Below are 6,156 nucleotides of genomic sequence, written 5' to 3'. Positions count from 1 at the left end.
GAATTCATGGTCAATAACCCTTATTTATATAGAATCATATCTAATGTTTAAGTCAAAAAAGCAGAAATTATGAATAATTTTGACCAATAGTCAGATCAGAGGAATAAAAGTGATCAATTGCATTTGCAAAGCGCGTTCCAATCCATTTCTTGTGGTAATTTGGTTAAAAAGAAGCCCATATTTTAGATATAGACATTTTTTTTTAAGGGGTCAAATTTGACCCATGGACAACAGGAGGGTTAAAAAAAAAGCATTAGAAATTATTCATTATCAATGATGGTGGTACCCTTTATATCTGGTGCTTTCTTACCCATTAGTCATTGCTGTTCAGTTTATATTGTAAGGCTCCTGAGGCAAATTAAATAAAATCTATTAGTTTATTAGGAAGTAGTTTTTCTGCAGGCATATGAAGAGCTTGTTCTGAGAGCATTAAGCTCTTCTTGTCTGCGACGGGATGCATCAGCGTGTAAGATATCAATCGTGACGCATCATTGTGCAGCACGTCAGAGAGGAGAACACAAGCGTCTACCCAGCAGACGCCGACCCAGCGTTTTTGCCTTCCCCAGTCTCCCAAGGGCAGAAAAAAAAATGGAGCATTTCCATAGCGACGATGGGGCGAAAATGATTGTTTTTTCAGATGTTCTGTGGCCCCCGCCGTTCCCCACGGTGACGGTGACAGAGGCATTCTGGGATAGGCTGTGGCGGCGCTTGGCAGGCCTCGAAGGCGTCAGTGCTGTTCCTCCCGGGACGTCCTGGCACCGAGTCCCAACCCGCAACGCTGCAGCAGCCGCCTAATTAAAACCACACCGCTTCTCCTCTCCTCACACACACACACACACACACACACACACACATTCTCACTGAAACCCATCTTCGAAGCTATTTGCAAATAATTCTTACTTAAAGTGTTTGTTTTATTCTACTTTCCGTACCAGATGGATGGCGTTCATGGCTTCGGATTTTGTTAGATAAGTTGTCAATCACGGGGAAACAGCACAAAAAGTTTCAAACACTCTTTTGTGGTTGTTAAATAACTTTCTGGCGCTCATGGTGTTGTCATATGTGGTAAATCCCACCCATCTGGCTTTAAAGAAGGTTGAATCAAACTACTATAAAAGAAGTATTTGCACATACAGTACACTCATGGCCCAGGTCTGACTCAGAGTCCACACGCAGAGTGAACTTTTCACTCTGCCCCGACACACACAGACATGAGCGTAGATGTGCCACTGGCAGCTGAAGGTTTAACATTTAACATTTAACATCCAAACGTTTTCCTGAGGGCTCCTTTTAGCTCGTTTCTCTGCTGCCGTTAGCCGAAATGTCATCAATCACCAACTTGTTAGGGTCGCAAAATGAGGTTGTCAGAGTTCACTGAACCTGGATTAAAAACCATTTTTATAGTCATGTCTGTGGTTTTTAGCCTATGTAGGCGCCTGAGGGGGTTGAGTCCGTAACTCGCTGTACTGAAGACTAAGTGCCAATAACTTTGACATTCTCAGCAAAAGGTTTGAGCCAATACCGTGGTCTTCACTCTGATTGACAACTTACTTGACAGTATTGAAATTGTCCAGGCAGGCCACCAATCCAGTGGTCCAAAATATATAAATTTTGTGTTTTGACACAGGTCTGGTCGCAGGTTGGCCGAGGAAAGGCTTTATTTTCACCGCGATCGACTTCCTTAAGCTGGAGTCTCATCAATCAAATGCTTGCTAGGGCCAAGATATTACCCAGAATCCACTGGCAGCGGCTGCACGTATCATTCAGAGTTTAAAAATCACATGATCTTAATAAGTTTGGGTTTTAGTCAGAAGGAGTAACTTTCCTCGTTGGGGGAAGCAGTAAGTATTCCCAAACTTTATGTCATCATTGTTCCCAAGCATACATATATATGTAAATTGTCAACTTATCCAGAACTTTCCCAAAACTTAATGGCTTGTCGTTTTCTATTACTTTGCTAGGATTTTCACTGCTGTGGGTAGACTGGGATATGGGACTTATTTAAGTTGTGGCCTGCTTGTTGGAGAATCCATGTTCAACTTTAACAAATCCCAGATGAATAGACAGACTGGGACGTATGTCAGATCAACCTGATCTCGCAGAATTCCATGCAGTGAACGCGGCTCCTCAACTCAAAACCTGTGGCAGATTCACGGAATCACTAAAGATTCCGTGAGGGGCCCACGGAAGAATTCTGGTAAATTAACACGGCCCCTTGAGATAAGGGAAAAATTGTGGGTGGTCTTACGGTTCCGTGACACGCGGGACCAACGGGATGGTTGGGTTTGGGAAAAGAAGACAGCGACTTTGGGAAACATTACACGTGGGACACGATCCCGGCTTCCAAGGGAAAAGTCCTGTGTTTGACCCATCCACCCCCCCCCAACCAACCTTCTTACGCAGATTTTTGGGCTTTCATGCTACTCGTCACCATAGTCGCTCCTAATGCTACGTCACATTCTCATTGACTTTACATTGGCATTGTTTTCCGTGGTGGCCACGTGGAATTTCCACACATACCGTGCCACCACCACATAATACGCTGTTAACAGTTCGTGATAATTTCACGGAATTCTGTGAGACCAGGTTGGATAAAATGACCTTCCGTTGTTGATTGTACTGTTTGTGGCTTATTTTAGGCTTCACAACAACTTTGATGGTCGTGTTCCACAAAACTACAAAGTCCCAGCGGGAGTCTAGGAAAGCGCTCCGTAATTAGTTGCATCTTATTCAGCACCAACTCTAACAGATCCATTTCATCCTGGAATAAAGCTTTCCTTTTTCAACAGTGTGTTAGATGACAAGAAGTCTGAATATAAGAAATCAAGCTTTTGCGTCACGACCAAGCCTTTTAGGGGTTGAGACCGAGTCACGACCAAGCCTTTAGGGGTTGAGACCGAGTCACGACCAAGCCTTCAGGGGTTGAGACCGAGTCAAGACCAAGCCTTTTACGTGTTGAGACCGAGTCACGACCAAGCCCTTTACGGGTTGAGACTGAGTTAAGACTAAGCCTTTTAGGGATTGAGAGTGAGTTACGACCAAGCCTTTTAGGGGTTGAGACCGAGTCAAGACCAAGCCTTTAAGGGGTTGAGGCCGACTCAAGGCCAAGCCTTTTAGGGGTTGAGACCGAGTCACGAGTAAGCCTTTTAGGGGTTGAGACCGAGTCAAGACCAAGCCTTTAAGGGGTTGAGGCCAAGTCAAGGCCAAGCTTTTTAAGGGTTGAGACCAAGTCACAACCAAGCCTTTTAGGGGTTGAGACCGAATTAAGACCAAGCCTTTTAGGGGTTGAGACCGAGTCAAGACCAAGCCTTTTAGGGATGGGACCGAGTCAAGACCAAGCATTTTAGGGGTTGAGACTGAGTCAAGACCAAGCCTTTTAAGGGATTGAGACTGAGTCAGGACCAAGTCTTTTACGGGTTGAGACTGAGTCAAGACCAAGCCTTTTAGGGATGGGACCGAGTCAAGACCAAGCATTTTAGGGGTTGAGACTGAGTCAAGACCAAGCCTTTTACGGGTTGAGACTGAGTCAAGACCAAGCTTTTTAGGGGTTGAAACCGAGTCACGACCAAGCCTTTTAGGGGTTGAGACCGAGTCACGACCAAGCCTTTTAGGGGTTGACACTGAGTCAAGACCAAGTCTTTTAGGGGTTAAGACTGAGTTAGGACCAAGTCTTTTACGGGTTGACACTGAGTCAAGACCAAGCCTTTTAGGGATTGAGAGCGAGTCACGACCAAGCCTTTTAGGGATGGGACCGAGTCAAGACCAAGCCTTTTAGGGGTTAAGACTGAGTCAAGACCAAGCCTTTTACGGGTTGAGACTGAGTCAAGACCAAGCTTTTTAGGGGTTAGACCGAGTCACGACCGACCTTTTAGGTGTTAGACCGTCACGACCAAGCCTTTTAGGGGTTAGACCGATTCACCGACCAAACGTTTTAGGGATTGAGATTGAGTCAAGACCAAGCCTTTTACAGGTTGAGACTGAGTCAAGACCAAGCCTTTTAGGGGTTGAGACCGAGTCAAGGCCAAGATTGAGTCAAGACTTAGACCAGATAACCAAACAAAACAACTGAAAACGTGTTTTCCGAGACTGGACCGATCTCAAGTCACAATACGCCGCTGTAAAATGATACCACCCCATTAGAAAGGTTTAAATTCCAAAATTAAATTAAACCTTATAGGAAAATGTTATGATTACTTTTTTTTAAAAAGATTATTATGTCCCTTATCGCACCAGTGTGGTGCTAATTTGTCTCAAAATTAAATCCACATTTTCCACACTCTCGGTACAAAAAAGGATACTACCACTTTTTCCCCTTCACAATGGCAATACGATTGTTGTTGTTGTGTATGAAAATGTGGTGAACTCTGGCAGAGGCTGACTTTCTTTTCAACAATTCATTCATTAGATGGTGGTAAAGATACCAGAAGCTAAGGTGGCGTTGATTAATTGATGCAAAATGCTTGAACGTTGCATCTGCTATATTTGGCAGCTGGGTAATTAAACTCTCTGGTAATTACAGTTTGTTCTCAAACGATTTGGCACATTTATCGAAACCAACTTTCAATTACCAAAAGTGCAGTAAAGTAATCAGTCAACATGCAAAGACAACTTGTCAAATGACAGTGTAGTCTAAAAGTGTGCCAGTCACCCACACAATGAACATGTGCAAAGTTGCATTTGAGAGGAACATATGATTCAATAGCAAATGAATGCACACTATTTTAATCTGCAAGGCTTACTCTGTGCATTTTGGGCCAAAACATTGCTAAATGACTAAAGTCATGTGAACATCAGACCTAATGTTCATATGAATAGTCATATTGTTTGATAAAGTTTAATAGTAATTCAATCATTGTACCAAAGTAATCTGTGACGTGTTTTTAAAAGTAGGCAGAGGCTCATTTGTATAAATTACTCTGTCTTGGCTGTGACAAGATGATCACGCTCACCTCTCTGCGCTCTCATAGATTTCTTTCTGTTGTTAATTTTCTTACATGAGCCTCGTACACGCGCACTCACACACACACAAACTGTGTTATTGTTATAAAAGGGAGAATCTGTAATTTCTTAGATTGGATTACAGTTTATGGGCCCTTTTTCGACAGAGTTTTTCTCTTCTGCAAATTGGATTAACACTGGCCTCTCCTTTGTCTTCAGCGCTGTATGCTTTGTCATGCAATGTTATTGCCATGACAGAAAGCAATATCTAGTGTGGTCTACTGTGCAGTTGTGTTCACACTGGAGAAAATATGGCCCATAGAGTCTTTAAGAAAAGTCAGGCCTAAGTCCTTAATTTATTTGGCCATATAAATCTAAAGCAGGGAGTTGACGTACATTGTTAAAAAACTTGACTTGCATCCAGAAAATAGGCTTATTGTTTTTATAGGTGTTATAAAGGTCTGCTTCACTGATAAATAACACCAGTGTGCTTCACTGAGAAATGACTTCATTGTATATATATATATATATATATATATATATATATAGACATTTGCAATATTAAATTACAGATAAAGCCTGGATTCTTCTGTCATTTCTGTCATGTTTGCAGCCTATTGTTCTGTTTTTGCTATCACTCAGCACTTTGCACTGTTTACGTCCAATGAAGCAAGTGTAGAAAATGTCCCTGTGACAGGAAGAGTGAACAAGTTCTTAAGTTTGCAACTTTTGGCTCCTAGCATCAATGCTAGTAGCAACAGCTTCTGCTACAGTTCCACAGACTCAATACCAATCTTTCTTTACAATAATGTCTAGGTAGAAAACCCCCTGGAACAACTGGATATACTCTCATCTCCTTCACCTAAAATGCATGTTTGATGCTTTCATACGTCAACACTTGTCACTAACTCAAATTATATACATATATCCATCCATCCATCCATCCATCTTCAACCGATTATCCGGGGTCGGGATGGGGGGCAGCAGCTCCAGCAGGGGACCCCAAACTTCCCTGTAGGAGCCACATATTGTGTGTTTTTATTGTTATGAACAATTTTTTTTTTTTTGTACAGTATGTATTCAAACAAATAATTACAAAACAATACACTGAGACAATGGACCCGCCTCCCAGAGCCCCAAAACACAGAGGGAGACAAAACAACACATGCAGAAATAGACACACACAAACCTGTTGTGGTTTGGGGTTTTTGTTTGGGT

At 42.5% G+C, this 6,156-nt stretch overlaps 1 long non-coding RNA gene across 1 annotated transcript in view; it reads right to left on the bottom strand.

Annotated features, from left to right (window-relative positions):
• LOC116695711 (uncharacterized) overlaps positions 1-5,849 on the bottom strand; it is a 24,798-nt gene extending 18,949 nt beyond the window's left edge. Inside the window, exon 1 of the long non-coding RNA XR_004333540.1 lies at positions 5,764-5,849. This is a non-coding gene — a long non-coding RNA (uncharacterized LOC116695711). The remainder of the gene's footprint in view (positions 1-5,763) is intronic.
• Between the last annotated feature and the right edge of the window lie 307 nt (positions 5,850-6,156).

Source organism: Etheostoma spectabile, chromosome 9, assembly GCF_008692095.1.
Source record: "Etheostoma spectabile isolate EspeVRDwgs_2016 chromosome 9, UIUC_Espe_1.0, whole genome shotgun sequence".
Taxonomy (NCBI): domain Eukaryota; kingdom Metazoa; phylum Chordata; class Actinopteri; order Perciformes; family Percidae; genus Etheostoma; species Etheostoma spectabile.
This window is presented reverse-complemented; position numbering and strand designations above follow the sequence as displayed.